We start from the raw sequence: 11,389 nt of genomic DNA on the forward strand, positions 1-11,389 counted from the left end.
AAACCTTCACAAAATTACAATTTTTAAAAAGTCGGTACAGAGCTGGTACAAGGGATGCTCTCTGAAACACTTATCTAAGTCAGTTTTTACAATGATGGTCATAAAATGAAGATTTTTATATTTCTATCCTTTTTACATTTATCGGTTGATTTGTTGGTAAAGATTTTGTAAAGCTTTCCTTTCTCTACCTAAAATTTTTTTTTAAAAACCTACTAACATGGATTCATGGATTCTCTAATTTAATGAGCTATGACACATTCCTCCATTTGTTTTGATGCTCAAATTGTCCCAAATTTAGCTAGCGGTGAACCTCTTCAAGCTGGCCCTGTGTTCTGTTGACATGTTCCCATCAGTTTTTGAGCACGTTCCTACTTTCTGGCACAAAATGTTCAATGGTTCAAATTTTAGGTTTCTTACCCAGCTGTGGAATCAGCCAAATCTCCAAGTTTCTGGTTCTTTTTTTTTTTTCTTAATTTATTAGTTTATTTATTTGTGGCTGCGTTGGGTCTTCGTTGCTGCACGCAGGCTTTCTGTAGTTGCCACGAGCGGGGGCTACTCTTTTTTTTTTTTTTTAATTTTTATTTATTTATTTATTTATGGCTGCGTTGGGTTTTCTTTTTTTTTTAATTTTTTAAATTTTATTTTATTTATTTATTTATCTTTTTTTTTTTTAAATTAATTAATTAATTTATTTTTGGCTGTGTTGGGTCTTCGTTTACTGTGCAAGGGCTTTCTCTAGTTGCGGCAAGCGGGGGCCACTCTTCATCGCGATGCGCGGGCCTCTCACTATCGCGGCCTCTCTTGTTGCAGAGCACAGGCTCCAGATGCGCAGGCTCAGTAGTTGTGGCTCACGGGCCTAGTTGCTCCGCGGCATGTGGGATCTTCCCACACCAGGGCTCGAACCCGTGTCCCCTGCATTGGCAGGCAGATTCTCAACCACTGCGCCACCAGGGAAGCCCGGGGGCTACTCTTCATTGCGGTGCGCAAGCTTCTCACTGCGGTTGCTTCTCTTATTGCGGAGCATGGGCTCTAGGCGCGCGGGCATCAGAAGTTGTGGCACGCGGGCTCAGGAGTTGTGGCTCGTGGGCTCTAGAGCGCAGGCTCAGGAGTTGTGGCGCTCAGGCTTTGTTGCTCCACAGCATGTGGGATCTTCCCGGACCAGGGCTCGAACCCGTGTCCCTTGCATTGGCAGGAGGAGTCTCAACCACTGCACCACCTGGGAAGTCCCTCTGGTTCTTTTAAATGGTATTTAATAACCACGATATGGGCATTAGGAGTGCTCATGGCAACTGAGGTGTTGTTTCTAGCACCTTTTCAGAGGGCAGAGTTAGAAAATGTACGTGTGTACTTGTGTGTGTATGTGTGCGTACGTGTGCTGTGTGCTTGTGTATTCACACAGCTACTTATGATTCCAGTCCAACTCCACAATTCTTCCTTGCCTATCTTCATTCCATATTTATACCTCCTGTCTCCCACTATTAGAACTCTGGTTCCCCCAAATATCAACCTATTTACTCAATTTCTCAAAAACGTAAGTTTTGTGGGGGACTTCCCTGGTGGTCCAGTGCATAAGGCTCCATACTCCCAATGTAGGGGGACCAGGATTCATCCCTGGTCAGGGAACCAGATCCCGCATGCGTGCCGCAACTAAGAGTTCGCATGCTGCAACTATGAGCCCGCATGCCGCAACTATGAGCCCGCATGCCGCAACTAAAGATCCTGCATGCTGCAACAAAGATCCCATGTGCTGTAACTAAAACCCGAGGCAGCCAAAATAAATAAATAAATATTAAAAACAAAACCATAGGTTTTGTAAATTACACCAAAACAACTTCCTAGGTAAAGTTCAGTATCTATTTTTCCCCTTAGAATATATACCACTGAGGGTGTTTTCTTCTTTGTGGTCATGTTACCGATGTGATATAACATTAGGTTTTTGGGTTTTGTTTATATTTATTTTCAGCTTCATCTCTTCATACTTGAGCTATTTTTTGGAAATGTAAAACAGTAGAACAATTCAAAAGTCAAGGCTATATAAAATTGTACACTCAGGGAAGACCAATTCTCTACTCCATCCCTTATATCTCATTTCCATCCACCTCTGAATAATGTTCTATTTCTTGATCTGGGTGTGAGATTACACAGGTATATTATTTTTTATTATTCATAAGGCTGAATGATTCATGCAGTTTCATACATGCATGAAAAAGTGAAAAAAAAAAACCCAGTGAGATGAGCCAGTCAGTATTCATCAGAGAAGCAGAATCACTGTAAGTATTACTGAACAATGGAATTATTATGGAAATAAGACCTTACACAATTATATCATGAGCTGGGAGAAGTAACAGTCCAGAAGGGGGAGTTGGAGGATCAAAGAACAGTCACTTATGAGCCTCCCTAAAGCAAGGCAAGGTGGAAAAGTCGGAGGTGAAGAGGGATCTGGGAAGCCAAGCATATCCCACCCCTGGAGGGGAACCGTGAAGGGGCTGGTGAAAAAGTTGATAGGAAATCAACACTTCTGCTTAGTTACTACTTCTGTAGGTCCTCAGCCAAGTATCTGGTGGTGGCACCGGGGCTCCTGTTGATGGACACGCAGTTGGGAAGAGAAGCTGGACACGACGGGGGTGGTTGCAGATAGACTGGAATCTGTTGGTGTCTGTGTCTGGCTGTCACACACCCAACTGCAACAACTTTCAGAGAGCAGTGTCTGCTGTTTCACTTCCACCTCCCAAATATCATGCGAATTCTCATTTTGGCCAACTCTAACTCAAACCTCTACGAGGAAATGATTCTGGGGAAGTAGTTCCAACTATCCCAAGCATAGGTGAAGGTGTTCAATATCATCAGTCCTCAGAGAAATGCAAATTAAAACCACAAAGAGATTAAAACCACCTCATACAATTGCACACCCCTTCAAAGATCTAAAACTAAAAAGACTGACCCTACCAAGTGTTGACAAGGACGTGGAGCAACTACTGATGGGAATACACTCTTGGTTGAATGTAAAATGTTACAATCACTTTGATCCAGCTGTTCTACTTGCAGGTATTTACCCAAGAGAAGTGAAAGCATGTATCCAAAGATTTGTATGTGAATGTCATAGCAGCTTGATTTGTCATAGCCAAATACTGGAAATAACACAAATGACCATAAATGGGTGAGTGGTGAGTGGGTAAACAAAACTTAATATATATATATATCCATACCGTAGAATACTACTGAGCAGTTAAAAGAAGTGAACTATTGATACAGGCAACAACATGGGCAAATCTGAAAACAGTTATATCGAGTGAAAGAAGCAAGACAAAAAGAGTGCATATTGTATAATTCCACTTTTATAACCTACTAGAAAATGCAAAGTAATCTATAATAATGGAAAGCAGATCAGAACTTGCTTTGTTCTGCTTGCTTCTGTCAGTGTAGCCCTAGCCATGTCCCTCCACACTGGCAGCATTGGTTTTCATTCCCAGCTTTCATTTGGCACTCCTAGGACCAGCCTTACTGTCAGTGCTCTGTCTCTGGGAGACCAGCCTTCTGAGCTCCTGAGGTACCAGCACCAGCTGGGCAGCGCCGCATCCTCACAGGTCTGAGTCCCAACTCTTCAGAGCCTCTCCTTCCAGTTTCTGCATTCTGATAACTGCAACCTCTTTCCTTTTTCTGTCAGCACAAGGAGTGAGAGCTGCTTCCTGGAGTTATTACCTCTGCATTACCTTGCAGTTCTCTCTTTGCTGTTTTATTTCCTCAGCACCTATTTAACCAATTCCCTGTATTAAATTCTCTCTGTTGAACTGCCTAGTGTACTTTCTATTTTCTGACAATATCTTGACTGACACATGATTGACAAATCTCTTTTTCTGATCTATGACTCATCTTTTCACTTTCTGTCTGGAGACTTTTAGTACACAAAAGCTCTTAATTTCAATGAACTAGAATATATCAATCCTTTTCTTTATGGTATTTATATGTGTCATGATTAAGAAATCCTTCTCCTACTCCAAAGTCATAAAGGTTTTCTCTTATATTTTCTTTTCAAAGTTTGAAGATTTGTCTTTTATATTTAAGTCTTGAATCCTCCTGGAATTTATTTTGTGTATGGATATCCAATTGTCTTAGCACCATTTATTAGAAAGTCCACCCCCTTCCCCTCTGCACTACGATGCCACCTCTCTCATATATCAGTTTCTCTCTATAGATAGGTCCATTTCTGGGATCTCTATTCTGCTTTATTGTTATTTGTCTATCCTTGTGCCAACACTACACTGTCTTACAGCTTTAAACTGTAATAACTCTTCATATCTGATAGGACTAATTTCCTTGTCCCGCTCTCATTCTTCAGGAAAACACTAGCTATTCCCAGCTCTTTCTTTTCCCACATAACTTTTAACATCAGTGTGTCAAAGACTATAAAAATCATAACCGGGATTTTGACTGCAATTACATTAAACCTATAGGCTAATTTGGGAAGCATTAACATCTTTACAAAACTGTTATTTTGTCCTACCCCAAAACAGAGCATATCTCTTCATTTAGGTCCCCTTCAATGTCTTTCAGTGAAGCTTTAAAATATTTTAAATAAAGGTTCTGTATAGCTTATATTTATTCCTAGGGATCCTGCATTTTTGATACTATTTTTAGTGACATATTTTTAAAGATTTTATTTCTAACTCTTCATTATTGTGTATACGAATTGATTTTTAATAACTTTATCTTGCAATGTATTAAACTTGATAGTTCAACTAATTTGTAGATTATTTTGTGTTTTCTATCGAGATAATCATACTATCTATGAACAATGGGTGTTTTGTTCCTCCTGTTCCACTTTTTTTAATCTGAACACATTGCCCCTGGTTTTAGGTACAATGTTAAATAGAAACAATGCTAACAGACATCCTTGCCTTGTTTCCAGTTCTCAAGAGAAGCCTTATGATGTTGACCACTGGGTGTGATGATTGGTGGAGGTGTGTTTATTTGTTTTAGAGACGCCCTGCTGGATATTTTTTGAGTCCTTTTTTTTTTTTTCCTAAAGATGTAATTTATTTATTTATTAATTTATTTATTGGCCCTGCCACACCGCTTGCAGGATCTTAGTTCCCCGACTGGGGATTGAACCCGGGTCCGGGCAGTGAAAGCGCTGAGTCCTAACCACTGGGCTGCCAAGGATTTCCTGAGTCCTTTTTTTTTAACAAGAGAAATTTTTATATGGGTATTCTTCTAAGTCTTTCCATGTTTTTAAACTTTTCAGTAAGAGAGGGGAACATTTCTAAGGGAGCCAGAAGACTGATGAGGGAGAATAGCTGGTGCACGAGTGTCATGAACTGTGAACTGGCTTATCTCTGGCAAGAAGGAGTCGAACCCAAGCACAGGGGAATGTATTTGCACAAGTTTGGAGAAACAGATGTGAAAATACCAGAAGTGTTCATTTGGCTGGTGGTACCTGAGATATTTTGCATGTATTCCATACTTAGATATCTTTGCTAATTTTGCTATCTTTACTTCCATTCAACAGATATTTATTGCATACCTACTTTCATGTTCAGTGTTTTGTTAGTCACTGTAGAAAAATAGAGAGATTACCTTTTTACTTTGCAACAATGTAAATAACACGTCACTAAATTAAATTGATGGATGATGGGGGGGGCGGATATTTCCCTTGTCCGGGGTTTCCTTTGCAAGCCCCTGTACATTCCCAATGTTGGTCTCCTGGACACAGATATAACAGGCACTTTCACCACCTTTGGGCAGTTGTCTTTACTCTACACTTTTGAGGTCTACATAGCCTTTAGATCTCCGGGTGGCATTGGCCAGGGGCTAGGTTCACTCCTCAGGAGCGCGGTGCTATGCCTCAGGCCAGGGGTTCATCCAGCAGAGGCATCCCTGGTCCTGATTCTCAGGGAAGTCCCTGCTGCTCCAGCTGTGCTGACCTTCTGGATTGAGGCCCCTTGGGCGAGCTGGACCGGCTTCCCGGGCCCCAGGATGGGGGTTGTGGCCTCTTTGGCAAAAAATTCAAATAATTTGTCTGGATTCAGTCAAGACCCTGCCAAAAGCCAAGAAGTAGCTGTGGTGAGAGGAAAGAAGAGCAGAGAGGATGAGTCGGGCAACGGAGCCCCCAGTCCATCCTGCAGGACAGCGGTGAGGGTGAAGAAGAGAGTGCTGCAGGCAAGTTGAAAGCAGACGGAGCTTGCTGAGGGAGGAAGGAAGCAGGGGTGGTCCAGCTCCTAGCAACCAGCAGGTGCCTTCCAAGTGGTACCAAGAAAAATGAGACTGCAAGCTTGTGAGCAGAGAAGGTTTCTGGGGGCCAAAATTGGGAGGGGGATCTATGGGGAAGAAGAGGGCTAGAAAGCTAGCTTTCTGTAAGGCAAAATTTCCCTATCTCCAGAACTTTCTGAGAATCAATAGAAATTTCAGTGCACAGTGGGTGTGGGCGTTTCAACACAGGTGAAAGGGTATTTATTAGATACTCCTCACAAGCAGGGGGGTATAGCTCAGTGGTAGAGCATTTGACTGCAGATCAAGAGGTCCCTGGTTCAAATCCAGGTGTCCCCTGAAATAAGCTTTGTTTTAGTACCTACACCAAATGGCACCTTCAGGTGGGCTCTTCTTACTCGGCAGATTGAGGGGTGCAATAATTGGTAAAGGAGGTGGGGGGGGCGGGTAGGAAGGAAGCTTGTCTAGCTCATCTCCTGGGTGGGGGCAATGGAAAGTCCTAGAACCAGAAATGTGGTTCTAGCCAAGATCATGCGGACTCAAGGCTCCCCCGAGCACTAGATCTGCCTGGGATTGTGGGAGTGTAAGCACACACTTTCCCTGGGCCCCCTCTCCAGAGATTCAGGTTTTGTTAGGCCTGCAAAGTTTTGCTTTTCAACAGCACCCTTCCTTCTTTTCATCCACTCATATCACAGAAGCATTAGATGATTTTCCCCGGTGCCACATTTAGCACCTGCTGTTCTGGAGCATTCTAAAAGCCCTTCTAGGAGAACATCAGTGGCTTTAGATGACTTGCCATGAATCGGGGGGAGGAGAAGCTGCAGGGCTGCCAGGCGGGAGGGGGTCCAGGCTTGGGGGAAGGAGAAGGTGAGAGGGAATGGGTTTAGTTTGCAGTGGAACTGTCCTCATGGGTGGATGGAAAGTAAACAGAGGTGCTGATGAGGCTACACAGGTGCTTATTAGACAGTTAGAACAAGCCTGCGTGGTTGAACTACACTGACCCCATTTTGTCAGCTTCATCTCAGGCCGGCAGTCCTACCCCCTCCCCTTCTGCATGACTGAACTCCAGCCTACTCAACAAGGAATGCACCCAAGACAGGTAAGTTCCCTATCAACTTTTACACTGGCCTTCATCTGAGATGAACACTGGAAGAGTGCCCTGTGTTAACCCAGGTGGTTAATGGTCATGAGATCCCCAGGGGGAGGAACAAACCCTGGTTCCCGTCAGTGTGGACATGCTTCTGCCTTAGTAGTCAGATTCTATCTTTAGCTTTGGCCCCTTTAAATCCCCCTGTACCCCTGTGGGCAGCGCAGAGTGCAGCTGCCAATGCTTCAGGATTGCCGTCCGCCAGATCCTACCCTGTGCAAGTTATCCACAATAAACTTTGTATTTGTACTTTATGGAGTTGCCTGCTTCATTTTTCAGTCTTAAAGTTCCTTCTTGGTTAGGAGGATATTATTCAATATATCCACCTTCCAACAACACCCTTTCAGATTTCTATGATTGAAGCAATGCCTTTTTACCTTTGGGCCTGGTGGAATTGAGTCTTCGTAGGACAGAAGAGAGGTTGGACAGTTTAGATCTTTGCCAGAAAGCCTCTCTAGCTTCTTGCAGCCCCAGGTGAACTTCTCCAGGGCTGACCCGACCCCAATCCCCATTAACACTCATCTTTAGAGCCTTGCAGATGTCACCTTTCCTGTGGGCACGTCCCACCTCACCATGCACAGGCATTGCCGTGGGGGGGAATGGGAGCTTTGATGCCTCTTGTATGCTCCCCCCATTACGGAGCACAGGGCAGTGCTTGCAGGAGGCCCCCAGGGCTCCAGTCTCTCCGTCCTGAGCTGCTTCAGCACGGTCAGCACAGAGCAAAGGAACTAAAGAAAAGGCAGCGAGGGGGCTGTTTGGGGAGCACGCTGACTGCTGGCGGCTGGCTGCTACATACTAGGGGCTGCAAGCCACTTTCAATCATGAGGCCGTGTGCCACGTCTAGGGGCTACTTCCCTGCCCCCCTGCATTCACGCAAGGACCTCAGTCACCAGCCTTGAACAGGGACCCTGGAAATGCACCCTGGACGTCTGCTTCCGGTCTGAGCGGCAGAGACTCACAGAGCCCATGGGGATGAGTGAGCTGCAGCATATGTTTTCTCAGGAAGATGAGCCAGGTGACCTGCTTTAGAGAGTCTTTCAGTGCTGACCATGGAATATTGGAGGAAGGCTGGCAAAGGCAGTGGTTTCCGTTCTGTTCTAATTGGTGCTCAGTTATTCTTTGTGGCAGCATCTAGTTGGTGGACCAGTTGTCTCTTGCAGGAGCTCTTACTTCAGGTCAATAAACCCACATCATGACCATATGGGGGCGCTTCTAGCTAGTTCACTCCTGCAGTTCACAGACTTCAGTGTATGAGTTTACTGCACTGTTTTATTCCACTTGAAATTCTTATTCTGAAGGTCAGGGGACCTCTCACTCCACTCAACCTCTTCATGCACTCAAAAACAATAGTTAAAAGCAAAGAGCTGAAGTCAATCCTGCATTATCCCTGGCAGGTTTTCTCCTCCAAAGCAAGGGAATAATAATAGCCAATAATAATATAGTCGTAGTTGCAATCCGCTTACTTAGATAAAATATTAGCCTAAGAGACATGAGGTTATCACCAACTTCAGGAAAATTAAAAAGATCCAGGTTAGGGACTGGGAAGTTCACCAACCTCCCCAGCTGTCCCCACCAGCACCCTGGGGTTTAATGCACAGATACAAAGACTGAAGAGACACCTTCTGGTGTACGTACTACATGTGTTCCAAAGACGTTGGGCAGGATCTCTTCAATTTGCTGTTTTGTAGTGCAGAACAAGAGAAAAACAGACAAATAAATTCTAAAGGCCCTTCCAGTAGTAAATGTCAATGCTCCTCCAGGCTGCTGCTGTCACCACACACTGAGGAAAAGGGGGAGATGCAGGCATGTGAAGGCGTAGGGTTGTGGGTCTCTGGGGCCTGGGGGACGACCTCTCTGGACTGAGTTTGTGGAGGAATAAGTTGCTGGTCTTACCAGCTCTCTAGAAATAAGTAGAAACTTCCAGTATGTTGCAGGAGTTCTGGGTGTGACCATGAAGGTGAAAGGTGGTTATTAGACACTTATAATAAGTAGGGGGTGTGTAGCTCAGGGGTAGAGCATTTGACTGCAGATCAAGAGGTCCCTGGCTCAAATCAAGGTATCCCCTGCCATATTGGATTTTCTATTCATGGAAGCTGTTACTCATTTCATTTTCCTTCATCCATCAGTTAGGATCCTACCTGAAACTGGAAGCTACAGGTCAGCCCTTGTACAACAGCAATCTGGGTGGAGCCTCTTCCCATGTCTTCCTGCACTAATACTCTAGGTATCTATCCTCCTCATGGCATCAGGACTTTTTTCTTCTGTATGTTTCTCATTTCTCCAACTCTATTGGATCCTCAGAGAGAAGGCAAGGCCCCTGATGCAGACTGCTGGGCTTTTTTAGGGCAGACCAGAGAGCTGTATATACAGATGACTTCCCAGGAACAGACAATAAATGGTAACCCTAGGGACTTCCCTGGTGGCGCAGTGGTTAAGAATCTGCCTGCCAATGCAGGGGACACGGGTTCGAGCCCTGCTCCGGGAAGATCACACATGTCGCGGAGCAACTAAGCCCGTGTGCCACAACTACTGAGCCTGCACTCTAGAGCCTGCGAGCCACAACTACTGAGCTCGCCTACCACAACTACTGAAGCCCGTGCGCCTAGAGCCTGTGCTCTGCAACAAGAGAAGCCACCACAATTAGAAGCCCGCACACTGCAACGAAGAGTAGCCCCCGCTCACAGCAACTAGAGAAAAGCCCACGCACAGCAATGAAGACCCAACGCAGCCAAAAATAAATAAAATTTAAAAAAATGGTAACCCTAAATTATCACCCTCACCCCTCCTTCCCACCAAAACAGGTTGGCACCGTGGAGTGGGGAGGGTGGTCAGACTTATGGAAGCAAACGGCTGGGAGCCCAGGTAGGGTAGGTGGGTAGTTTTGGAGACCTTTGTCCAGCTCTTCGGCTAAACCAAGGCAATGGGAAATGGGTTGGGGGTTCACCAGGCAGCTTCTCTCCTTTTATCCTTATTGATGACCCCACCCAGGGACTGAGGGCTGGAAAGCTGCAGGCCTGAGGGAAGATGTTTTACTAGGAGCCTGGTCTGGCAGCTTCCAAAAAGTCAGTCCTGGAGGAGATCTATAACTTAATTTTGCAGAGTTGAGTGTTACCACACAAATGAAAGATGTTAATTAGACTATACTAGTGTTCCTGGGGGTATAGCTCAGGGGTAGAGCATTTGACTGCACATGAACAAGGTCCCTGGTTCTGGTACTGGCACAAAAACAGATATATAGATCAATGGAAGAGGATAGAAAGCCCAGAAATAAACCCATGCACTTGTCAATCTGTGACAATGGAGGCAAGAATAGACAATGGAGAAAAGATAGTCTTTTCAATAAGCGGTGCTGGGAAAATTGGACAGCTACATATAAAAGGATGAAATTAGAACATTCTCTAACACCACATACAAAAATAAACTCAAAATGGATTAAAGATCTAAATGTAAGACTGGATACTATAAAACTCCTAGAGGAAAACATAGGCAGAACACTCTTTGACATAAATCGCAGCAATATTTTTTTGGATCCGTCTCCTAGAGTAATGGAAATAAAAACAAAAATAAACAGATGGGACCTAATTAAACTTAAAAGCTTTTGCACAGCAAAGGAAGCCATAAACAAAACGAAAAGACAACCTATGGTCTGAGAGAAAATATTTGCCAACGATGCTACTGACAAGGGATTAATTTCCAAAATATACAAACAGCTCATACAGCTTAATATAAAAAACAAACAAACAACCCAATCAAAAAGTGGGCAGAAGACCTAAATAGACATTTCTCCAAAGAAGACATACAGATGGCCAAAAGGCACAGGAAAAGATGCTCAATATCTTTAAGTATTAGAGAAATGCAAATCAAAACTACAATGAGGTATTACCTCACACCAGTCAAAATGGCCATCATTAAAAAGTCTACAAATAATAAATGCTGGAGAGGGTGTGGAGAAAAAGGAACCCTCCTACACTGTTGGTGGGAATGTAAATTGGTGCAGCCACTATCGAGAACAGTATGGAGGGTCCTCAAAAAACTAAA

At 44.2% G+C, this 11,389-nt stretch overlaps 1 non-coding gene across 1 annotated transcript; it reads left to right on the forward strand.

Moving 5' to 3' along the window:
* Window positions 1-6,471: 6,471 nt before the first annotated feature.
* On the forward strand, window positions 6,472-6,543 carry TRNAC-GCA (transfer RNA cysteine (anticodon GCA)). Its single transcript has one exon. It is a non-coding gene; the product is annotated as a tRNA-Cys (tRNA).
* Window positions 6,544-11,389: the final 4,846 nt, after the last annotated feature.

Source organism: Eubalaena glacialis, chromosome 8, assembly GCF_028564815.1.
Source record: "Eubalaena glacialis isolate mEubGla1 chromosome 8, mEubGla1.1.hap2.+ XY, whole genome shotgun sequence".
Taxonomy (NCBI): domain Eukaryota; kingdom Metazoa; phylum Chordata; class Mammalia; order Artiodactyla; family Balaenidae; genus Eubalaena; species Eubalaena glacialis.